Source organism: Oryzias latipes, chromosome 4 (genome assembly GCF_053564925.1).
Source record: "Oryzias latipes strain Hd-rR chromosome 4, Olatipes_Hd-rR_3.1".
NCBI lineage: Eukaryota > Metazoa > Chordata > Actinopteri > Beloniformes > Adrianichthyidae > Oryzias > Oryzias latipes.
The window spans coordinates 21392514-21418397 of record NC_136240.1 but is presented as its reverse complement, the minus strand read 5'-3'; the positions used below and the strand labels follow the sequence as shown (position 1 = coordinate 21418397).

Sequence of the window (25884 nt, the reverse complement as noted above, 5' to 3'; positions counted from 1 at the left end):
CTCCTACATTTGTATTTTTACTGTGAATTTGCCTTTTATCTTGACATATTTTAATTTTATTTTGAGTTCTAAAGTGAAATGATTTAACTTCATCCTCCATCTCTAAAAGAACATCTCAGCACAATAGGAGCATTAAATTGTTCTTACTTTTTTTTAAAATTATATGTCCTATTGTTATTTCCTGTTTATTAAACATTTTTCATCTTTTCAAAAATCTACTATTTAGCCCAAATTGCATACAAATGATTCATATTTAAATTAGAGGGAAAATCTAAAAGTTTAAGCCGATCGACATTGGAAAATGAACAAAACTATTTGTTGCCTTTTTCTTGCTTTTTACCTTTAGCATTGTCAACAGATGTTAAGAGTGCTGATCTCACAGATCTATGTGCTGTTAATGTTAACAATAGAAATATTTTAAATGCCTTATTTGGCTTACATAGAAACACACGCTGTCTGTCCTCAGGGCTAACAGCGGTCCTCCTGAAGGCTTTAGGAAGCACATAGTTTTTCCTGCCGAGTTGCTCTGTCATGCAGATGCATCCGGATGATCGTCTCTTTCTACGTAGGATGTCTCTTTTGTTTTACTTTTCTGTCTTTTGCATTCACGTGTCTGTGAGAGTTTGTATGAGTCCATGCATGGCACATATCTGTGTTTAAGTAGGTAAGTATCCCTCGCAGCATTTCCTGTCTTACAGAGCTCAGGCAGTGTTAGTCAGGGTTAGCTGCAGCTTTAGCACCTGCTGTCACTGCTGCAGCCCCACTCACTTGTCCGGACACAATGCGTTGAGCTTGAAGATGAGGATTAGTGCTAGTAATATGTGTTAAGAGCATTAGCTTGGGCCTGGCTGTGTAATAGATTGTCAGAAAGTAGTAGACAATAACCAGGAAATGACATTAATTGATTAAAGCTGGTGGTACTAAGCAGAGAGTCTCAAGTTTGCCAAGTAAAACTCATGACAAGTGAGTAGTTTTTGTTTAACATGTGCACACAGCCCACGTCATGAATGCTTGAATGTGTGTGAGGTAGTAAAACAGAGGATGAAAGTGGACTTCATCAGCTTAGGTTAAATCCCAGAAACAGAAGTCAGTAAGAGACTCAGTCCACATTTTGATGACCGTTGTTTTCCTTTCAATATGTGAGCACGTGTTACTCATAGCTTTCGTCATTTTCCAGAATAAAGAATTATCTTTTTGTTTATCAAAGTAGATCCATAAAGATTGCTGATTTCAGTATATTCGGAAATGATAATTAAAGCTAGAATATATGCAACAGATGCTACAATAACGTCATATCAGCATTAGAAGAGATATATTGTTTGATTTGCTGTAACACAAAAAGAAGAAAAAATTGTGTTCAAAATGTGTCTTTTCTTACTTTGCAATATCTGTGCAGCATTCCTAAAACAAATGATTTTGCATTTGGACATGCTGGACGTTGCTTTTTACATGGGCAAATATAGATGACAAAGGGAAATCTAACTGTACGTACCTTAAAGTAACAAAATATCTCTAAATCTGGTTGCTATATAGGAAATCTAAACTACTCCTAAATCACAAAGTTATCAATATTTGTGATGGTCCATTCTTTAGTAGCTTTATCTGTGCAGACATTGTATAATGTTAGCTTGTCTATAGGCTATGCTGTTTGTCAGTAAATCTTTCAGAATTAAAAATAAACTTAAACTTGATCAAAAACGTTGCACCTTTTTGAGCCAAAAAGTTTCATTAGAGCTAAAGCTATTCATGTGCTGATAACAATTTATTCACTAGCAGACAGCAAAATCTAAAAAGAAAAAAACTTTAACTACATTTATATTTATGAAAAAGGTAAAGTACATAATTGTTACTGTAGATATGAATTAAAATGTTGACATTTATGATGGCATCTATATCATCACATGATTCATGTTACATCTTTAGAGATCCAAACAACCTTGTCTTCATGTGTCAGAACTATGAAATTACAGAGCATCTCTTAGCTGTAGAACACTAGAAGAAAATCATCCACTCTTAATCTTAAAACAGATTATTTTGACTGAACTAATTTGAGTTTTTTTACTTCAAATTTGTTAATGTGATAAATGTTTTATTTGGAAAATAGAAAATGGGCAACAATAGTCATTGCTTAGTTTTAAACAGTTTTAGACATTTTTTTGGCAATAAAAAAAATATATATATATATATGTTAGAAAAAAGGGAGAAATTGGGATAAGATGATGTCATAACAGACTCCATTTAACATTTTTTAATTCTTCATGTACTTGCTGAGAAATCTGAGGGAGAGCTGTTTTTTCTGTTATCCACTAGTTCAACTGGCAAAACACACAAACCTCTGACTGGGAGCCAGCAGTACACCAGGTAATGATGGCTATTTCAGTTTTCTCTACACCTCATTCAGCGGCAGACTCACGCTGCGACAGATAATCCCCTCTTCTCCTTCCATGTCGCCTTGTTTGGAAGATACGCAAATAGGAAGAGGGCTGAATACCCTCCTGTTGGGTTTCAGTGTGCCACTCACATACACCCTAAGGTCCTTAAATGTCAATGAGAAAGTACATACAACATACATTTCAGTAAACACACCTGCATAATCTAATGTTGAGCAATAGAAGAAAAGAGTAGGAGTGATGATGATAAGAGGAACTGTTCAGACATCTTGGATTAAAAGGACAGGAAAAAAAATACAAACAAACAAAGCTACATAAGCCAAGTGGCTCAAAAGATTTTAAAGTTAGATTTTGGATTTTAAAAACACCCACAAAGTAGCATAAGCAGAAATCATTAGTTTGTCTTTTTCCCCAGTAAAGAGAAATTTAAGAATGACTTCTGCTTGAGCCGCCATGTGGGACAAAAAAGGTTGTCATAGAAACTTATGGCCTGAAAGAAGCCTGTGAAAGTGTTTGTTGACAGACCAAACAAACCAAAATTGAAAATGAAACGTATATCTTTGTCTAAGACAAAGCACATTGTCTTATTAGAGGTGTATCTGAAAGCCAAACCAGACAGCTGAGAAAATACAGCTTTTCAAATAAGCTGTTGTTTCATGTGCTTTGTGCTGTCAGTTGTTAATTCCAATAAAAAAATAAAACAAAATAAAAACATCATACTGATATAGAGACCAACGGTGCATTAGGAAGCAGGTCCAGGGACTGAATGAGGGGTTTCCGTTTCCTGCTGACCTACTAAACATCTCAGTGTGTGCAAAAGACACAAGACTAATCACTCTCATTGTGGCCTATTTCCATGGAAACTCTCCACCAAGCAGTAATTGAGCCTCACTAGCTAACCACACAGAGTGAGTCATTATCTTAGCACCAGGCTAGGATACTCTCTTTAAAGATCTGCACTATGAATGAAAAATTAGAGAACATATTGCTGGTGTATGTTGCAGAGAGATGGGAGAAGGGGGAGAAGACCCTATCAGCATGTGGTCAGTTTGTGCTCCCATCCATTCACACACTCAGATGTAAGTTTGAACATCAGCATTTTCCTTTTCTCATCTTGCCAAGACAAACCACCAGTGTTCTTCTGAATATTCTACCTTCACTTGAAAAATGAAAATTGCAAAAAGCAAAACATACAGAGCATGAATGAAGAAAATGCCACCCAGTGAAAATTACAATAAATGCTGATTGTTGCAGCACCACTCATACCAGACTGTAGCAGCCGTTTGATACAAGAAAAAAGGTGATGGAACCATTAAAATTGGGAAGTTTACTGTACTGTTTGTGTGTGTACATACTGGCATGAAAAGCGTAAAATTTTGTGGCAGCACAACATGATTTCTTACTGAAAGACATTTCAGTAAAACTGCAGTTTTTTTATGGAGACACCAGTACTTTATATATATACATATAAATGTGGTCAGCATTGAGTGCATGTATGGTGGTCTTATCATCAGATCTGGAAAACAGTTGGAAAAGAAAGACAGAAATGCATTGCAAAACAAATACAGTATTGCAATGTATATTGAATCAATATTTAGATAGTGTTGTCATATTTTTCATAGTGTTGTCATCCGTAGACAAAGTCTTTAGCAAACAAAAAAGGGCTAATGGATCTAGGGAATCTTTATTTTTTTGTTAGCAAAAGAGTGAGAAAATTGTACAAATGTCAAAAAGTGATTGCCATATATGAAAGCTAGAATAATATTCACTATTGAAATCATTGTGAATCCGGGCAGACGAAAACATGCCATTGGAAAAAGCTTGTAGGTGTGACGTAGAATTTACAACATAAGCTGTCTGCTCCACTCCAATCTGATGCATCCACTTTTATACGACTACATTCATGTATGTCTTCGTTTTCTTCTTTGCATTCCTCATATTGCTCACCATTTTTGTTGCATGAGTAATATTAGACTGGGGTAAGCTAGCGAGGGAGAGTGTAAACAAAGGGATCATGGGAAATGAGGGAAGACTTACTATTGTCAATTATCCTGTCCAAAACTCAAAGCCTAATTTCTTGTGAATCAAATAAATCTATGTACATCTCCGTTTTCCTCGTCTCATTCTTATTGTTCACCATTTTTGCTGCACCCGTAATGTTAGGTTGGAGATGTGAGGAGTTGTAAGCTAGTGTGAGAGTGTAAACAGAGGGATGATGGGAAGTAGTTGTCGCTGTTTACCCTGCACCAAATGTCCTAGAAAATGACAGTTTTTATTTTTATTTTGTTTTGTCAAAAAATGGCATTAATATTTAAAGACCACTGGGAATGCTTTTACAAAAGATGACCAGAGTGAGACTTTAAACTAGTTTTTTAAATGATCCATTACAACAGATGTCAAGTAATTTGCTTGTGGTTTTGCTATTATAAGACAATAAAAAGCAAACAAATCTAATAAGAATACACATCTTTCAAAATGAAGCACAATCTGTTGTAGCTTAAGTGTGTAGCTGAATCCCCTGTTTGAAGGACATCACTCCTCTGAATTTCTGTGAGATTCAAAATGGAACATGAGTGGACTCCTTTAAATCTCTGAAAAGCTCAAAAAATGTCTTCTTCCTGTGAGCATCACTACAAAAAACAGTAGTTAGGGAAGGTTCAAATCCTCGGTTCTGTCACTGAATTTGGAGCACTTGTTAACGGGATTAGAGTGGAGATGAAGAGCAGGGCCCCCACACTTCACCCACAATGTTCTTTCACACTGTCTCCTGCTCACACCACAACAGCAATGCAGCTACCTCAAGGTCAGTGGCTTATTCAAATTGTACTGTGTGTGTTTGGCTGCTTTCTCTCACTGTCAGATCCTTTGTGTGTCTCCTTCTAAAGAAGCTGTCAAACCGTACTGTTGAAGGGCTCACAGGAGGGACAAAAAGCATACTTTGTTTTGTTTTGTTAGTCTGCTGTCGAGAAGTGGGAGAGCCAGAGGCAGCAAGTGAGAGTGGAGTATGGGGGGGGGGGGGGGGGGGCATGTAATTTACTGTTTTTCCACACTGTAGCGTACATTGTTTTAGTCATGCTAATGTTGCTCTTTGTTAGTCTGAAGAGATAGACATCAATCACCTGTCAGCTGCTCAAAAGGGAGGGAAAAAAGGGGCCTCCAGCTCCCGTCTTGTCTTCCCCTTCTTCTTCTTCATCTTCCTCTTTTTGTTCATCCTTCCTGTGCCACCTAAAGTACATGTGGGCCCATGTAAAGCATGGCAGCTGGATCTGGATCTGGAGTCCAAGTAGAAGCTGAACAACAAGCTGGAGCGAAAAGATACAAAAAAAAAAACCTCAACCGATACTCGCTTTGTTTGTTTCTGAGGTTATTTTGTCACAAAATAAAAGTCCTGAGAGTTGTTGTTTTCTTGTTGACGTGCAAAAGTTTTTAAAACAACCATATAATTGGGATATGACACCTCGGAAAATGTGCTGTGCCACTCTGAGTCCCTGTCAGCAGACGACAAGCCCTTCATTATACCAGCTAATGTTGGTGCTAAGATAAGCTAACAGTCCCATTAGTGCCAGTTCATTTAGCTCGTTAGCTGAAGCCTCAGGGTTGATGACATTCATTATATATCATTAGTGCTCAATTAGCATGTCTCTCTGTGACACCACTGCTCCCAATGTTACATGACACTTTTAATCATGTTTTATGAAATGTTTCCATCAGTGTGACATGATTTATGAGTTTTACATGACGCAGCATTCATTACCCAGCTGTTATTAGAAATGGAAGCACAGTCTAGTCTCATTTTCAAACTCAATCCTGCACCGTCCTTGTGGATAAAAATTGGAACGTTTATTTAAATGCTTTCCGTCCAATTTTACTGGCTCTGTTTTGTTTTTCAGGAATTCAATTTACATTCTGCACTAGATTTCTTTGTGTAAAGGTAAATTTTATAAAGCCTTGCCAGTTTCCAACTTTTTTTTTTTTTTTTAATAAAAAAATGTTTGAAAAAGTTTAATTTGAATTGCCAGCTCTTCTGTCCTCTTTATGGATTTTGACCAAGTTTGGAAGCATTGGAGTGTTTGGATTTTTTGAAATGTTTTAGTTTTTGACAAAATTCTTTATTCATTTTGCTGTTTTAAACATCAGTCTAGTTTATCGTTATTGGAAACTTTAAATCAGTTTTCTTTTTTCTAAAATAAAATAAGAGGTTGAGATCCTATGTTGAGACAACAGTCAAAATGAAAGTGATCTGTGTGGGTGTTGGGGCGTTCTGGCTGCCGCTGCTGCTACGGCGGGGGTCTTGGTGTGGGGATGGCTGGGCACTCTCCTTCCTTTTTACATTTCATCATGCATTTTAGAAGAACATAAACACTCACTTGAGCACAGGTGTTACCTCACCTTTGCACAAATACTTTGCGTAATTGAATGAAATGTTTCACACTAGTTTTTTTGAATGCATAGGTATGCATGTGTGAACATTATCTGTATTGTGTACATGTTGACAGGTGAACGTTTTTGGAGCCAACAGGTGTGTTTATACCATTTGAGTGTGTGTGTGGACAGGCCCCGCCCTTATAGACTTGTATTACATCTGAACCTCACTGTAATGATTATAAACATCCAGAAACTTGTTGTTTTATGCTGCTTCATGGTTTTACCCCCCCCCCCCCTTCTATAATCACCCTCCTACCCCCCCTCTCTACCATCCCTCTCTCTTCTTCCCTCCTTTCCCTTTCTGTCCGGTCCAACACAAAAGGTTTTCAAATATGATTAAAATGAATAACGTTTGGCCTCGATTACAAAAGGGGTTTATTCAGTCATACCTTTGGTTTGTCAGGAGATTCATAACCCCTGTTGCTAAAGTAACATGCCCAACACAAGAGGCCTTCAGCTCTCATCTGTTTGCCCAGCTGTTGGAAAAAAAAAAAGAAAGTGACGGGAAACAAAGACTGAACTTCACATCTTCAACATCTCCCCACCATGGTCCTTGAGATCTACCACCCAGCCTGTTTTCCAGCACTCCTTTCTCCCCTTCCTGCTGCTCCTTGCTCCTTGTCCCAGACTCCAGAGTCCAATGAAATACAAATGTACTTTCATCTGAAAAAAGAACTTTGAACCACTAAGCTATTGTCTAGTTCTTTTTCTCCCTAGCCTGGGTAAACCTCTTCTGACATAGTGTCTGACTGAACTGGCTTGAAAGAGAAAATGCAGCGTTTGTAACCCATGTGTAGTGTTTTTGTCTGATTGTTTGTTGTGGCTTACTGGGAGCCAGTTTAGCTCGTGCTGGTTTGCGGCGCCTTCCGTCTGTGAAACCAGGGTTTGAATCCAGGCTGCTCCCTATTCCCTTCTCTGCTTCTGTGCCGGTCCAAGCCCAGATAAATTGAGAGGGTTGTGTCAGGAAGGGCATCCGGCGTAAAACATTGCCAAGTTAACCATGCTTCTCGTCCTCAAAGGAGAGGTTGTTTCGCTGTGGCGACCCCTGATGGGAAAAGCCGAAAGAGACAGAGTTTGTTGTGGCTTTCTACATACCGACTCCTTGTAATGGAACTTTTTGAATTCTTGAAAGGATTTCACTTGATAGTGCTCTCGGACTGCAGGTATCCCTGTTATAGGTGCACCTTTTCCTACCACACTTTTTCTGTCCACCCAATTTTCTAATAAAATGCTTGCATACAGCACTCTGTCATCAACAAGCTAGTTTAGAAATTACTTTTTGTGAATAGTGTCAGTGGAGATCTGTCAAGTCAGCAGCCTTTCTCAGGAGTGCATACTGACCCAGACTGAGAGACATATGCAGGGGCAGGGAATTACAGCCCTGGTTCAGGTGTGTCCAGCCAATTAGAACATGCCAGGAATGGGGTATATTGGAAAACAGGCAAGAATGTGGCCCTCAGTACCCACTTCTGAAAGGCTCGGGGAACATTTGCATGTGTTCTGGGTTTATTAGCCAATCAGGATGTGACACAATTTTGGATTTTTTTCAGAATATTTCTCAGAATATTCTACTTTTCATAAAACATACACAAAAAATGCTTAGAACATTTCAGCCTATATGTATTGATTGTGTATAAAGTGCAGCCCTCAGTTTTTTAAACTTGACAACCAATATAAAGAACAAAACAAAGTCCACTTTTTTTTTAGATGTACCTGTATAGCATGTTGTGACATGGGTTAATATAATTTGTTGCTGTGCCTTTGACTCCAAATAAAAAAATGGCTGCACATATAGTGATGATAAATCTTTTAGCATTAAATACTTTTTTTTTTTTAAAAAGGAACATTTTAGGGAGAAAGTATGCTACCAATAAATATCCTAAAAATACTGCTTCAGTATGGAGTATAGAAATCTTTTGTGTTACATTTAGCAATTCTGGTACAACAGAACATTCAGATGTCTTTATCAATCAATCAATCAATTTATTATTTGTATAGCACTTATAAAAGCCAAGGCAACCAAAGTGCTTAACATAAAATCAACTAAAATCACAAACAATACGATGCAATAAAGAAACAATAGGAATAAAACAATAAAATCAATTGAACAATAAAAGCAATAAAACAATAAAAGAATAAGATTAATAAAATGAACAATGAACAAGCTGGCCCACTAGATATGCTCACTGGAGTTAAAAGCCTGAGTAAAAAGATGTGTTTTTAAAAGAGTTTTAAAATTACTGACAGTTCTGGCAGACCTCACAGAAAAAGGGAGAGCATTCCAGAGTTTAGGACCTGCAACTGAAAAGGCTCTGTCTCCCCGAGTCACAAGCCGAGTCCTGGGAACCGCTAAAAGCATTTGATCTTCAGACCTAAGGCCTCGACAAGGACGATAAACATGCAGAAGCTCAGAAAGATACTGAGGTGCCAGACCATTCAGACATTTAAAAACCAAAAGCAAAATCTTAAAAGTAATTCTAAAAGACACAGGCAGCCAATGAAGTGAGCGTAATATCGGTGTTATATGCTCACATCGTCTGGTCCCCGTTAACAGGCGGGCCGCTGAATTTTGAACCAGCTGGAGGCGGCGGAGCAGAGACTGATCTATACCACTGTACAGAGAGTTACAGTAGTCCAGTCTGGAAAAGATCAAAGCATGAATCACTTGTTGCAAAGCGTGAGGAGGAAGATATGGCTTGACTTTGCTAATTAGCCTCAAGTGATAAAAACTAGACTGGACTACAACACTGACCTGCCTGTCAAATTTAAAATGTCTGTCAAGGTTTACCCCAAGATCTCTAATGAATGGAGCATCTGAAGGGTCCAGGGGGCCAACAGCACTACAGCAGCCTGTCAGCAGGTCAGTCTTTCCAAAGACAAACACCTCTGTCTTGTTTTCATTTAGACAGAGGAAGTTAAGCTCCATCCAAGACTTGATGTCTGCTAAGCAGTTCTGCAATCTGTCGAGAACATCCGCTCCTCCAGATTTTAGGGGAAGATAGATCTGGATGTCATCGGCGTAGCAGTGGAATGACACGTTATATTTCCTAAAAATGGACCCCAGTGGCAGCAGATAAAGTGAGAATAAAAGTGGGCCTAAAACTGAGCCCTGGGGTACACCATATTTGAGCGGAGCCTCTGAAGAAGAGCACTGTCCTAGTTGGACAGAAAAAACTCCTGCCACATAAATATGAACTGAACCAACTGAGTGCTGTGCCCTTCACACCGACAGAGTGCTCCAGTCGGGATAATAAAACACTGTGATCCACTGTGTCGAAAGCAGCAGAGAGATCTAAAAGAATTAAAACAGTGGAGGCCCCAGAATCAGCAGCTAGAAGCAGGTCGTTACACACCCTGAGGAGAGCCGTTTCAGTGCTGTGGCAGGATTTAAAACCTGACTGAAACTTCTCGAAGATATCATAATTTGTTAGATGCTCCTGCAGTTGTAGATAAACCACCTTCTCTAAAATTTTTGAAAGAAAAGGCAACTTGGAGATCGGCCTAAAGTTTGATAGAACATTGGGATCCAAGTTGTGCCTTTTCAAAAGGGGGTGCACAACAGCATGTTTAAAAGCAGCTGGCACACACCCCGAGACAAGAGAGGAGTTAAGGAGACCAACTATCCAGGGGCCAATGGTATCAAAGACCTCCTTCAGGAGTCTGGGGGGAATGCAGTCACCTGGGCAGGAGGAAGGCCTCAGGTGTTGAACTATCTCAGAGATCTGGGAGACAGTGACAGGCTCAAACTGGTCAAAAATAGCAGGTGGGGGCGTTAAAACAGAGGGGTCAGGGGTACAAGGAGAGGGTAAAAACCTGACAGCACTGACTTTGTCAATAAAAAAATGTTAAGAACTGTTCACAAAGTAAAACAGAAGGAGTCAGACAGGATAAATTACCAGGACTTAAAAGAGACTTTAAAGAATTAAAAAGGACCTTAGGCTTGCTGATGTTCTCAGACACAACATTTGACATAAACTGGGTCTTGGAATTTTTTACAGCAGCCTGATACTCAGTCAAGGAGTTTCTAAAAATCTGTAATGAAACATGAAGCCCGTCTTTAGTTCATACAAAAAGATATATCTAGTCCCTCAGATCTAAGACATTTACTGTGCAAAGACAGTGTGGCACCACACACACGTATATACACACGTGTGTGCATAAACAGTGCCACTTTCTTTTTCTTGCTATTCATCCTCCCACAGATTCACACACGAAGACGCTGCAAGGAGTATTGATTTTGCTGTCTCCAGGCTGTTGAGTGTGTGTATACATTTGTGTGTGTGGGTGAGTGTGTGTCTGTGTGTATGAAAAGGATTAAGGCCTTGCTCAGCTGAGATACCATCAGCCATCAACCCTGCGAGTCCGCTTCGGGCTTTCCCAGCTGCCACATTGTCTATTCTGCTCCGCTATGTGAAAAATGTTGAATATCAACAATGGCTTTCAGTGGTGTATTGTTGAGTTTTTGTATGAACTAATCTTGCCTCAGTGAAAGAGACCTAGGGCTTGGACAAAACGTCTAGAGCCACAGCATTCCTAGCTGGCTCTCCCCTTGAACACTGAGCAGAAGGCTGGGGCTGAGGGAGGCAGAGGAGAGGGGAAAGCAGGCTGGAGAAGAGGCAGGGAGAGGAAGAGCTGAGGCCGGATAGAACCTCCAAGGCTGAAGGGGGACAAGGAAGACGGCAGGCCAGATGAAACTGGAGGAAGAAAGTTTCACATCAAAAGTTAGGAAGGAATGTACTTATGAAGAAAGACGTGGAGCTGATGGAGGCAGAGAACAATTCCACAGTGATGATGGAAATGCTGGGATACTTCAAAGATTGGGATGATGGGGACAATAGAAGGCAAGATGGGTGTAAAAGGAATTAAGGAAAGCTGCAGATGTTTAAATGGAGAAAAATGTTTTTAGCAAATAAGATTGGAGTGTATGCTAATGGACCAGCTTTACACCACTCTGTGGATGTAAAGCTGGTTTGGACAGATGCTGGCATCCAATCAGGCAACAGGACCACTTCCCTTGTCATAATGAGAGCAGTGACATCATGTTAAGGTAAGCTGACCTAAATGGGTCAATAACTGTCTGTTTTTTTTATATCCGTGTGATGAAGTTATAAAATGTTTTAGCTGCTTATTAAAGGTACAGTAAATATAAAAAAGGAAGGGAATGGTGTCTGAATGCAGATGCAGAGTAAATCAGTGATGCTATTCAAGAGTAGGCCTGCTATACAGGTGCTGGTGCTCTCATCCAGGGTTATTTGGAGGCAACATGCATTTTGATTAGTGTCTCTGTGTGTAAAACTGAGTGTGACACTGATGTTATCCTTAAAACAAGCATCCTTGCAACCTTTAGCTTTCCTTTGCCTGGTTTGTCTTTTCTGAATGTGGAGCATAGTGTTGCTGTTACAAAGTTTCTTGACTGGAAGCAGTGGGCTGCAGACAAACTGGATCTCACTTCATATAGGCTGATTCAGGTGACAACATTTTACCAGGATGGGCCTCTTACAAACGTTCTTTGATCTTAGTTTGTGCTGCTGAAATGAATTGTTGATAAAGCCGCTTTGACAGGCATTTCCTTGACATGTTTTTTTTTTTGCATTAATCTAAATGAATTTCATTATTGTGGAGTGAAGTTACATGTATACTTCTTTGTGTATGGTATGTGTGGTTTTTTGAGTTAAAAAAAACAAAAATAATTCAAGTTTACAAAATAACAACTTCAGAATTTGTTCCATATTTTCTGATTATAAGATGAGGATATGGGGTTTCTATATTTCATGCATTTTAGCTTCTTTTTAGGGAGAAATATGATTAGATGACATTTCATCTCTGCAGTTCCCACATTGTTTTATTTGGAATCATCTCTGACAGTGTTTTCATGCTTGTGTGAGGCACTGTCGTCTTCAGGGTCAACAGGGTTTGCGCGCGTGTATGCAAGTGCAAGGTCAGCGCCGCGGAAACCTGGAACTGAGAAGCGGTTGGCTTAACCCCCTCACCCTCAAAACACACACACAGAAACAGACGTGGGAACATCATTCCAGTCTAATCGGTGGCCCCCGGTGATTTGTCCTCTCAGCTTGAAGCCCTGTCATTCTTTCCAGCTCTCTTCACAATTACAGCCCTGAACTGAACTAGAAAATCTGCTCCAATCTAGCAATTAGTCCAGAGGCCACTGCCTGAGAGTTTGAGAGTGTATTTTTGAAAGAACCATTGGAAGCCTAAAGGTGACAACAACCTAAACAGAAAAAAAGTAAGTTCTAAGCCAGTGATTAATTTAATAGATGTAAATTTCACAAAGTATCTATATTAAAGTTTTTCTCATTATTAAACATTTTTAACTATAAGATGTAAAAGAGCCAGTCAGTTTTGCAAAATATTTTTTTTTGTTGCGCCTTATTTTTATGCTTATATTGAAGTTTCTGAAAATAAGGCTGAGAACTAAAAGTTAAAATTAGAAGTACATTTTATAAATCAAATATATTCAGGACATTATAAATATTGCTCTGAATAAAAAAAATTCAGTTGAATCGTCATAAACTCTAAAAAGTCAAATAATTTAGAATACAATTTATATTTTTAGAATGTTTTAGACATATCCATTAAAAACATCCAAAAAAAACAAACTAAAATGTTTATTTTTAGAGTGCAACCTGATTAAAGAAAAAGAAAAACTACAGGACTTCAACTAAAAAGGGCTGTTATAAGTAATTTCTCCAGATGATGATGGCACTCATCATCATGTCATATAAGACAAAACACACCAGGATTTATAGCTGCAAAAAGATGCCCCTGTGAGGAGCAGCAAACCCACAAAAGAGGATGTAGCAGAGTGTGAGGAGGAATGAGAGGATGAAGTGGACACCAGAGAAAAGGAGGGCTCTGTGGTCAGAGCAGGATGTGGTCCAGTGGAGGGGGGAAGATTTTCATTGCCTGGGGTGAAAGCAGGCCTGACTGAGCAGCAACAGAGATGCTTAGTGCCGCCTGGCTTCCTCCTAAAGACCTGGCCTCCTTTACCCCTGGGCATCTCTCCGCAGTGTCTCCGTTCTCTCCTTTGCCACCACTTTCTCTATCACTTCCCTCTCTCCTCCTATTGTCCCTCCACCCCCCATTTCCTCCTGCTTCATTTCTTTTTCCTCCTCCATTCCTCTTACTTCCTTCATACCCCCCCGCCCCAACAGAACCGCGTCTAGGCCATTACAAACACTCAGGCAGACTTGGAGGCGGGGGTAGAGAAATGTGGAGATTGAGGAGGCACAAAAGGCTTGAGATGCAGCGGCCCACCGAAAGTGGCTGACTTTGAAAAGAAACCGGACGGCTACTTAATGCTGATATTGGACGGACACACTTGGACAGACAGAGAGGACTCATCCTTTAGGTGATGCCTATTTTGCCCCCATACGCACAAAAAAGCACAGCATTTGCAGTGTGCTTTTCCTCGAACGCCTGATGTTTTATCAAGCACATTAAGACATGATGGAGGGATAGCTGAGGGGCGGAGAAAAAGAGGGTGATACTCCTGAAAGCCAAAGAGGCTGAAAGTGAAAACTTTTCTCAGTCCTGAAGAAGAGAGGTGTGCATGTTGAGCAAGCGTCACCTCAGTTTTTAAAGTACATTAAGACTGTACTCATTAGTACTTTATGTACAGACCGACAAATATTATTATTATTTTTTTAAATAAATTAGATGAATCGTGGATCAAAAGTTGAGAACAGATTCAAAAAAAAAACTTCAAATGGTAAACTCAGCAACTGGACCCTCTCGCTTAAAATTCCAGATAAAACCCATGGCATGGTTAAAACAGCCTTGGTTTAAAAACCGCTGGGATGATTTTTTTCTTTCTTGTTAAGAAATCAATAGAAAATAAAATGGAATAACTTTATCAATCTATAACTCTTTGTGACACTAACCTTTGTGAGACAACATCAAACCCAGAGAACACTTTTCTTCAAAAGCATCAGTAGCAAATATATGAGCTAAATGGATTTACTGTCCAGCTCCTGTCTTCTATCAGTCTAATTTTCAGACCAATTACAGCAGTTTGTATTCAGCAGTGTTCTTTTACTCAGCTGGGAGGGTCCCCAAATGTTATTTTCTGCCTACGTTTATTTACTTGCGTTGGCTGTGCCTTTGTTGTCCGTGTTGTGGCGGTATTATTATGGATTTGGCTCTAAGAGCTTAGCTGGTCTGCGAGGCTGATATCAGTTGGACTTTGATCAAACGCAACAGGCTGTAAATCCACTATAATCAGCTCTGCTTGGTTCACCAATGACCAGCCTTCACAACAAGCACAGCTCAGACTTTTATCGACTTACCATAATTTGGTTTTAATGAATAGAAAGTTATGTTAAAGACAATACTGTTAAGCAAAGCTGTAATCTAGATGGAGGGATTTGAATGATGGGCTCAGTAAACATGTTTTAATCCTTATTGATTCAATTTTTTTGCTGTTTCTTAAATTGTCTTTGAAATTCAATCACAAATACTTGGTTCTACTAATAATCCAGTCTCATAAAAAGGTACAATTGGTGTCTTTGTTCAGGTCTGCCAAAACCTACAAAGTCACAATCTAGGGTTGTAAATTCTATTAGTTGCCAAACATGATGGGAATTTGTAAATATTATGGACAAACTGTTTCCATGTAGTCCTTTAAACAGTTTTATGAAGTGTACTTTGATGCTTAAAGAGTGATAACTGATCTATTAGGATTGTTTCTCTGTTTCGAGAAAAGTTTCTTCAAATTTAAATGTCATTAATATGTCAAATGCCTTAAATTTGTCCTGTGAGGGAAACTTTTGACGAGCATTCAGGGATGCGCTAAAAGGGCATTCAGCGTTAACATTGGATAAGCAGGTAGAGGATTTTTCTTTTGCTACTGTTTACCTGCACATGTCTGCCACCTACAGATGGAAAAGGATTGGTGTTAAATGTCAAATGGTGCAAATTCTGAGGGCGGTGTAAACATAGCAAAATAATGTCCTTATTATGATCTTTCAGTTGTTTGAAATCCACTTTTGGCCTGGTCGGGCCAAGTTAACAACACCCCTGGTGGGCCCCCTTTCTCCCCGGGGCATTCCCCTCCTGGGCAGTGGCGGCTGGCCCCGGCCTTGCTCCTCCCTGGACCAACTGTGGGCTGGGTGGGTGGCTGCCTGGAGTGTGGGGCGGGTCTCCCTTGGGGGGGGCTGCCCTCCTGGTTGGGCCGGGGCGGCGCTCCCTTTCCCTCCGTGCCTCCCTGCTCTCTGGCTCTGGGGGCCTCGCGGCGGTCCTGCTGGCCCTGGCCTGGGTGGCGGGCTGGGTCGCCCGGGGGGTGGTTGTTCCCTGCCTGCTGCCGTGTGGCGTTGGGGGTTCCGGCTGCCGCTGCTGATGCGGTGGGGGTCTTGGTGTGGGGATGGCTGGGCACTCTCCTTCCTTCTTTTCACATTCCACCGTCCATTTTAGAAAAACATAAACAGTCACCTGAGCACAGGTGTTAGCTCACCTTTGCACTAATAGTTTGCATGATTGAATGACTGAAAATTTTCACACTAGTTGGTTTAAAGGCATAAGTATGCGTGTGTGAACACTATCTGTTTTGTGTACATGTTGACATGTGGACTTTTTTTTTTCAGCCAGCAGGTGTGTTGATAACATTTGAGTGTGTGTGTGGACAGGCCCCGCTACGGAAGCTCTGAGCTGCCACTGCGAAAAATATTTTTTGGAACAGCTTCTCGTAATAACGAGAAAGTATCTCGTTATAACGTGATACGTTTCTCGTAATAACGAGAAACTTATCTCGTTATTACGAGAAACCTATCACGTTATAACGACATACTTTCTCGTAATAACGACATAGTTGTTTACAGTAAAACGTCATCTTCTCGCGGGACATTTCATTCTCGTCTTGATGACCTGTGGGAAAAGATGGAGAATCAGCGGGAGCCTCTTTATTCCTTTTTAAGGGATAGAAATGTGTCAGAGGACAGAATTTCCACCATGAGGAATGACAAAGTAAGTTATACTTATGAAAAACATAGTTTACGTGAGTTTCATATCGATTTAATTTATTTTTTTGTTACTGAATGAGCCTGCCGTGTACTGCGTAGACCTGAGACCAAGACCTCGTTAACTTAGGTATTGTAGTAGCTGCAAGGAAGCTCCTTAGGCGGGCGGTTGTCAAACAGCTCTTTATTAATGTTTCTGTATCTCAGAACGGTTACAGCACGAACCAACAGGCACAGCGAGCTTCTTCTAACTCCAGCGACAACGTTCACCGAACGCACACGCACACACACCCACAGGTAGACCCCGCCCCCTCTCTCCCACCAGTCATCAGCCCACCGCTGATTGACACACACTGTGGTCTAGCATCTTGCAGAAAGAGGGGGGCGCCGGCCACCTGCAGCTCTGTCCAAACTCTGGGTCGTCACAGTATGTAATGTTTTAGAGTTGCAGGGTATAACTCTCTTCAGTATGAACGTGCTGTGTTAACGTCTTTTATTAACATAACTGGTAGCAATCGCTTTTAACAGAAGGCTTCGTGCTTCGTTCATATCCCATAATGCATTATTCTTATTGTCAATACATCTTTACCGTAACGGAGATGCATTCGAGTGCAGTAGGATAAACGTGTATCAAAATATTACAAAGTACACCTCGATTAATGCTGTTATCCTAAGCTAATCATAGCGTATACTTTTATCCTGCAGAAATGACGAGTTGAGCATGATTATTTACAATTTATTAGGTGTCAACATCAAGCAGTTAATGTAGAACTTTATGTTGATAGCATTCATGAGCAAGTGAGTGAAAACTATTTTATTATTGGCTTCATCATGACATAAGAAGCCATGCCAACTAGTTATGTTTGATATTATGTGTAAAAACCACAACTGGAGCAAAAGCGCGTCCTGGTGGTGTGATGCACGTATACGTGCGCTTTTTTGACGCGCTGGAGAGGAACAGGATGATGGCTGTATCAATAATCCGTCAAAAGATGCAGAGAAAACAAGGTTCTATTTTACGTTTTGGAATGCATACTTATTTGAATTAATATTTAAACTCTTAAAATTCACAGTGCCTATTTTCAAGCAACTTTAAATTTTGAAGACTTGAACTTCTGACATTTCTTTCAAAAACAAAGGCAAACTTTGTGTGAAGCTTAACGTGTAGAAAAGTTCAGTAAAATCACTTATTTAAACTGTTATTTAAAAAGAAAAAAACATAGCACCAATAATTTTGTTGTTTTTACAGATCGACATCTCTGAGGCTGGACGAAGAAACACTACCTGAAGATTTTGAGAGGATTAAGAAAACCTACTGACTGACTTCCTTCATGGATGCAGATAGAGGACATTTGCATTCTCTAATTAAAGTGTACTTTTCAATGGGGTTAAACCATAGAGAAATACTGCTTTCACTCAGCGCTGTTGATAGAATAATAATCAGCCTTCGGACTCTTCGAAGAATCTTGTCAACACTGAGACTTCACAGAAGAAAAAACCAAAGTGACGTTCTTGACATTGCATTATTTCTTATTGGACAACTGCAGACTTATGGTCAATTTAATGGATACAAACTGCAACATCTTAGATGTATACAGGAGGGATTTGTTGTCACCCAGAACACAGTGAGACAGTTAATCAAAATTCTGGATCCCAGAGGTGTTGAGTTGAGACAACGTAATCGTCTCCGTCGTCGACTGTATTGTAATCCTGGACCAAACTTTATTTGGCATGTGGACTCTTATGATAAACTGAAACCATATGGAATTTGTCTGAATGGGGCTGTGGATGGGTTTTCCAGAATGGTTATCTGGCTTCATGCATACTCTACAAACAGTAATCCTAAAATTATTGCTGGATATTTCATTTCAGAAGTTGAGAAAAGAGGTGGTACTGCAGCCAGAGTCCGTACAGACATGGGGACAGAGAACGGTACAATGGAAGACATTCAAAGAATTTTACGCCTTGATAATGATGACAGCTTTGCCAGAAATTGCTTCATTTTAGGATCCAGCACCCACAATCAGCGAATAGAGAGCTGGTGGGCTTTCTTAAGGAAACACCATGCACAGTACTGGATTAACGTTTTTCAAAAACTGAAGGATTCAGATGATTTCACTGGGGACTTCTTGGACAAGCAGCTGATTCTTTTCACCTGTTTGAAGATCATTGAGGTGTGTACATGTATTTGAGAGAGAAAATAATATATGATAAGGATATGCTTTTAAATAAGGAATATGTAATGTATAAACATGTTTTTTTTTGCTTCCCTTTCAGGAAGAGCTTCAAAATGTTGTTCATTTATGGAACACTCACATCATTCGTCAGAGCAGAAATGCGATTGCTCCAAGTGGCCGACCATGCATGATGTATACCCTCCCGCAGCTTTTTGGTGGACAAGATTATTTGAAGCAAGTTTCCGAGCAAGCAGTGGCAACTTGCAAAGCACATTGTCTTCAGAGGGGACCAGACACATGTGATGAAACCGTCTTCTCACTATCCTGCCTCCTGATGGCAGAAAACTGTCTTCATGCACCGACCACACCAAATGAAGCAATTGAACTGTATCTATTTTTAAGAGCTTCCATACGTTCAAACCTGTCAGACGTGTAACACTGGTTCAAATCAACAGTTTCCTGCTTTCTTTACAATCAACTTCTGCGTACTCATAATTGGTGTCATATTGTCCTTTCATGCACCTTCATATATTTTGTTTACAGAACTTGAAACTTTTTGCTGTTGTGTATGACTGAAAAAATGCTATGACATAAGAGTAGTGGAATGTTAGTAAGATATGGATCTAGGTTTACTCAGTTTTCTCATAAATGTGTAAGATATTTAGATATGTAAATTGTACATAATATACATTTAAGTGTACATGTTGGAGAACAATTTAGAAAATGTCATTAAAAATGTTAAATCTATAATACAGTACACAACCTATTCAAATTTGGTCCAATTTATAAACCACACCCCACCTCAGTAAATACATAAAATATACTTTTCATTATGTCTAACACAACAACTATCCTTAAAGTTCTCTGTACCTGGTGACTGAGGTCAGTTTTAAACTGACAACTAATCTGGAAATGCAGCTATGATAAAAAGTTGAAAAATCAAGGACTCATTATGTTGAATGTGTAATGTTTTAATCATCACAAAATAAACAATTTGGGTGATCAAACCAACAATTTTGTTCTTTTCCTCATAACATTCAGAAATGTTGCTACATGTGCTTTGACATGGTAAACAAAATGTTCATTTAACAAGTGCTCTAAAATGTCCTATTGGGAGGAGGTTCTCTCCATCAAAGTGCAAAACTGTAGAGCAGATATGTTTTAAATCTGAAAAACCAAATCTCTAAAGTGAACATGAGAAACTTCACATACATTAAAAACGAGTACAAAAATAAATACTTTTGTTGTGAACCAGGACATCATTGTGCTTAATGCACATCAAACCAGAAAGGAATATAACATATAATACTGCCCTGTAAAAAGAAAAAAAGATATGTAGATGCATTCTTCAAGCTTAACCTGCTTAACTTGGAAATCTTTTTATGAACAGTGTTAATGTTACCTCAAATGCTCGTCTTTCACAGTATTCTTTTAACCAGTCTTCCTTCTCAATAAGTGATTCTTTTCCATTGGCATCAATAACAAAAACTGTTGAATATGAATTTTACAGTGGTACATCGCATTTGTAAATTCTCCTGATATTGTCTCTATTCTTACTTCAAATAAAAAAAACTTCTTTTGGAATATGTTACATAGTAATAACCAAAACGTTACCAAAACACTTTAGATTTATTTGTGCACATTTCTGTTATTTCTGTGAAACATTTCAACATTAAAAAAAGATTTCAACAGGCACCTTATTTTTAATATTACGCAATGTTCATAACATAGCAGCTGTTGCTGCTCAGTATATTGTCGAGCTCCACACGCAGCTCTGGGAAGGACAAGTATGTCCAAGGTAGCTCCAGAACTGGACCACATGTATGTGCTACTAGCCGCCGTGCTACTCCATCTAAGGGTGTGAAGAGAACTTCGATTTTAGTAACACAAAGCACATCTGAGCCAGTTGTAAATCGCAGAAACCTTCTGAGACCTGCCTGATCCAGTCCTCTGATGTACTGCTGTAAGTACCTCAGACTCTGGCTCTCAGCTTGTGTAGTAGGATTAGCATCTAATAATTTCAGAACCTTTCTTGCTGTAGGTTTCATGTTTTCATACATTTCTTGAATTTTTAGTTGGCTCTTGAAGACATGTGCAAATGTTGTTCTTGCAACTTCTGACATTTTATCAAGAGCATATTTTGGCTGTTGAATGATCAGCTTATGTGCAACATTTAAAAGCACAGCTTTCAAGTTTTCTCTTGTTGGGATAAATTTAGCACCCACACGATCTAATAAATCAAGCAGTTCCTCATGCTCTTCACCAAGAAGATCCTCCAGCAAAGCCTTGTTCACAAGATCTCTCTCTTCTGGACTGATGTAAAAGAGGAGTGACTCAAATAGCAAGTCAGGTGACACCAAGTGCTCACCAAAAACCAGCGCCACTGTGAAAGCTGGTGCAAGGCGGCTTGGGAAATAGCCATGGTCTAGGAACCCCTTTACAAGGATCCGTCCAACAGATTTCCATTCTTCCTCCTGCCACTTTGGGGAAAGTAATGGAACTCTCATGTCTTGCCCTTCAGCAGCACTGTCTAAAAACTCTGTCCAGAAAGCAGAATAGACATCTCTAGAAACTCCATCTGCATCTGCTCCTATTTCATCGATAAAACTAAATTTTAAAGGACAGGTGAGCAAGCTGGGATCTTTGAACTGTGTTATCAGTTCATCCATAAGCATTGTCCTATGAAGTTTAATGTTAACATTAATCGTGTCATATCCGGACAGCTCAGTATTACTGTGTGCTTCATTATCTGATGAAGTCATACTAGGTATGTGGGACACAGAGGTAGATGCAGGCTGCTCAGTAACACTGGATGTAGATGGCACATCACTGGTTGTGATATTGCTTTGACTTGCCAGCTCAAGGGCAGAAGAAGGAATAAGAAGAACTGCCGAGTCTCCTTCATAACTTGACAAAATAGACACAGCAGATGGTGGGAGCATAAGAGCAGGTTCAGGCTCTTCAGTGGAGGTAGCTATCGTTGGTGCAGAGTTGTTTGAGACAAACTGGTTCACAGAACTTAAGTTCAGGGTGGCTGAAGTAAGATTAAGACTCACAGATTCCCCTTCATCACTTGATGAAATGGGCAGAGTGTCTTCCAGTTGCCATGCCAGAGGTTCACCAGTGTGAGGACCTATCAGGACCTCTGAGAAGTTAGATGAATATGAGGAGCTGTTTTCATCCTCTGGCTCATCGTGGTCCATGCGGTCATCTGGAATACTGATTTCTGGGATTCTTGATTCCTTCCGTTCTCTTGTGCAAAGATAAAATCTTAACGTTCCCATTTTTAGCAGGGAATAAAGTTCTCCTACTGTGGTGTTTTCATCTAATACTGCATCCTCTTGGTAATCTAAAATATCAAAAGTAAAATCCTCCAGTTGTCCCTTTTTAGATCTTCCATTTGGAAAAAATAGTTCCTTTGCAATGCTTAAAATGTCAGCCTTTTTTGCTTCCTTTGGCAAATCTATTCTCCTTGTTCCACCTCCATTTTTCTTGCGTAGCTGCTTTCCTTCGTGTATCCATCCTAACTCAACCTTTCTGGTCTTTCTCACAGCCAGCTTGTTGTTCTTCAAATATGCCCTTGGATGTGTTTGAGTTGTATCATGTTCTCCATGGTCAGGGCCTTCTGGTTGTGTGTCAAATCCCATCTTTCTTTTTAGTTTTTGAAGCAATGACTGGCGTTGTGCATCTCTCTCACCTTTCTTTTTATATTCAGAGCAAAACCTTCGTGTGGCAATCCTGTCACCGTAGATTGGAACGTAGGTGGCCAAGCTGTCATCATCCATGCTTCCAATAACTGATATGTCAATCTACAGAAAAAAATTATTATTAGTTATTCATGGTAAAAGTAATTGTTTTAAACTGGACTAAACAGTGGTTTACTGTACCTTAAAAAACAGTAGGATTGTATACGCAACATATTCATCAAGAAGCATCAAGACAGTTTGTGACTATCTGGAGCTACACTACGTGCATCACACTAGAGGGCTGCATTGGGATTGGGTCCCGCCGGGTCCCGCGGGACCCAACCCAAATCTCGCGGGATTGGGCGGTTTGAATTGTGCTGCGGGCGGGAGCGGGCGGCAGAAAAAAAACCCGCGGGATCAGTGCTGCCATGAATATCTCATGAATATATATTAGCGGACTACGTTAGGCTGAGCAGCTGTTAGAGTCTAATGTACTGAAGCTCCGTGAAGGCACCAGGTAGAGACGCCCAATGGCCTCTGTCATCTAACCTGTTGTTGGGGGTGCGCCCCGCCCCGGCTCTTACTAAGAGCGCGCTTCAGGCCGTCTGTCTGCGCGCGCACACACGCACACTTTTAACTGAACGGGATTTGTGAAAATATATTTAATATTTAAGTTGCAAATTACACAAAAGAGGAATGCATGAAAAGATGAGGCTGGAGGAGGAACATGAATCTCTTTAATAATATCAATACAAATACGTGTTTTTTTTCCTGCGGGACGGGAGACGATACAAAATCAATGCATCTCTATTACTGTGCGGGACTAAATTCTATGAGTTTTGCGGGTGCGGGCGGGAGTGGACATAAATATTGCGGGTGTGGGCGGGAGTGTAACGCATACGTTGCGGGAGCGGGCGGGATTGGTCAGAAATTCAGCGGACGCGGGCGGGAGCGGGATGAAGAAAATAGTCCCGCGCAGGGCTTTACATCACACCACCAGGACGCGCTTTTGCTCCAGTTGTGGTTTTTACACATAATATCAAACATAACTAGTTGGCATGGCTTCTTATGTCATGATGAAGCCAATAATAAAATAGTTTTCACTCACTTGCTCATGAATGCTATCACATAAAGTTCTACATTAACTGCTTGATGTTGACACCTAATAAATTGTAAATAATCATGCTCAACTCGTCATTTCTGCAGGATAAAAGTATACGCTATGATTAGCTTAGGATAACAGCATTAATCGAGGTGTACTTTGTAATATTTTGATACACGTTTATCCTACTGCACTCGAATGCATCTCCGTTACGGTAAAGATGTATTGACAATAAGAATAATGCATTATGGGATATGAACGAAGCACGAAGCCTTCTGTTAAAAGCGATTGCTACCAGTTATGTTAATAAAAGACGTTAACACAGCACGTTCATACTGAAGAGAGTTATACCCTGCAACTCTAAAACATTACATACTGTGACGACCCAGAGTTTGGACAGAGCTGCAGGTGGCCGGCGCCCCCCTCTTTCTGCAAGATGCTAGACCACAGTGTGTGTCAATCAGCGGTGGGCTGATGACTGGTGGGAGAGAGGGGGCGGGGTCTACCTGTGGGTGTGTGTGCGTGTGCGTTCGGTGAACGTTGTCGCTGGAGTTAGAAGAAGCTCGCTGTGCCTGTTGGTTCGTGCTGTAACCGTTCTGAGATACAGAAACATTAATAAAGAGCTGTTTGACAACCGCCCGCCTAAGGAGCTTCCTTGCAGCTACTACAATACCTAAGTTAACGAGGTCTTGGTCTCAGGTCTACGCAGTACACGGCAGGCTCATTCAGTAACAAAAAAATAAATTAAATCGATATGAAACTCACGTAAACTATGTTTTTCATAAGTATAACTTACTTTGTCATTCCTCATGGTGGAAATTCTGTCCTCTGACACATTTCTATCCCTTAAAAAGGAATAAAGAGGCTCCCGCTGATTCTCCATCTTTTCCCACAGGTCATCAAGACGAGAATGAAATGTCCCGCGAGAAGATGACGTTTTACTGTAAACAACTATGTCGTTATTACGAGAAAGTATGTCGTTATAACGTGATAGGTTTCTCGTAATAACGAGATAAGTTTCTCGTTATTACGAGAAACGTATCACGTTATAACGAGATACTTTCTCGTTATTACGAGAAGCTGTTCCAAAAAATATTTTTCGCAGTGGCAGCTCAGAGCTTCCGTACCCCGCCCTTTTTGTACTACATTTGAACCTTACCGTAATGATAAACAACCAGTAAACTTGTTGCTGTATGCTGCTTCATGGTCTTACCCCCCCCCTCCTATTATCACCCTCTTACCCCCCCCCCCCTCTCTCTAACATCCCTCTCTCTTCTTCCCTTCTTTCCTTTTCCGTCCGGTCCAACACTAAAGATTTTCAAACATGATTGAAATTAATAAAGTTTGGCCTCAATTACAAAAGCGGTTTATTCAGACATACCTTTGGTTTGTCTGAAGATCAATAACCCCTGTTGTTAAAGTAAAATGTGTCCAACACAAGAGGCCGTCAGCTCTCATTTGCCTGCCCAGCTGTTGGACAGGACAAGTAAAAAAAAAAAAAAAAATCCACTTTTCTTTTTAGGTCTAAGCCAGATAACTGGTTGATTAACTACAATTTACAAGAAAGTTTATAAAATGTCTCAAAAAGCTGTGATGATTTTTTAAGTTTTCTTCTCTGCATGACAAAGCAATGTTGCTGAAATGTTGGACATCTTTGTGAAATTTTATCACATGACTTAACAAAGATGTCACTATTTTATTTGAAAATGTTCTAATTAAAGGGCACATTCATACCAGGAAACTTCCTTAATCCTGTTCTCTGGTATGGATTGAGTGTGGACTTTTTTTTCTTGCATTTGGTGTTGTTCATATTTTCCATATTTTCATATTTTACTCAAATTTGTTTGATAATTATTGTACCCACTGGCGAGAAATCCCAAGAGTTAGTTAATGCAACAATAAAAATACAGAGTATTAATTATTCTGTTGTTTCCATTACAAATTTCTAAAATAAAATTGTTTTGAATTTCAAGAGCAGCTGATTCATAGCAATTTATTCCCCAAAGGTCCGGCTACGGTAGCTTGATATTCCTAAAGTGCTGATGACATTTGGAGTAAGGCGGGGTCGCCTGACATGTTTTTCACTTCCCAGGTGTGCCCTGTCAGGTTTAATAAGTGTGATTTCTTGCCTTA

General features: G+C 39.9%; 4 long non-coding RNA genes across 8 annotated transcripts in view; 2 read left to right on the top strand and 2 right to left on the bottom strand.

Annotated features, from left to right (window-relative positions):
• The window catches only part of LOC101162358 (uncharacterized), a 176778-nt gene that overhangs the window by 77612 nt on the left and 73282 nt on the right, over nt 1-25884 (top strand). The window contains exon 1 of one of the 5 annotated variants that reach the window (XR_013655572.1): nt 11073-11862. The exons of 3 other annotated variants lie outside the window; for them this stretch is intronic. This is a non-coding gene — a long non-coding RNA (uncharacterized LOC101162358). Of the gene's footprint in view, nt 1-11072; nt 11863-25884 lie in introns of those variants that run through there. One more of the 5 variants, XR_002289995.3, reaches the window with a different exon arrangement.
• Nucleotides 1-25884, bottom strand: part of LOC144991898 (uncharacterized) — a 96589-nt gene that overhangs the window by 37983 nt on the left and 32722 nt on the right. The window contains exon 2 of the long non-coding RNA XR_013655575.1: nt 5510-5692. This is a non-coding gene — a long non-coding RNA (uncharacterized LOC144991898). The remainder of the gene's footprint in view (nt 1-5509; nt 5693-25884) is intronic.
• LOC111947370 (uncharacterized) lies at nt 16540-19977 on the top strand. The gene is made up of 3 exons (XR_013655573.1): nt 16540-16793; nt 18036-18960; nt 19064-19977. It is a non-coding gene; the product is annotated as an uncharacterized LOC111947370 (long non-coding RNA).
• On the bottom strand, nt 19914-25497 carry LOC111947369 (uncharacterized). The gene is made up of 2 exons (XR_013655574.1): nt 24548-25497; nt 19914-22772 (listed from the first exon to the last, which is right to left on the bottom strand). It is a non-coding gene; the product is annotated as an uncharacterized LOC111947369 (long non-coding RNA).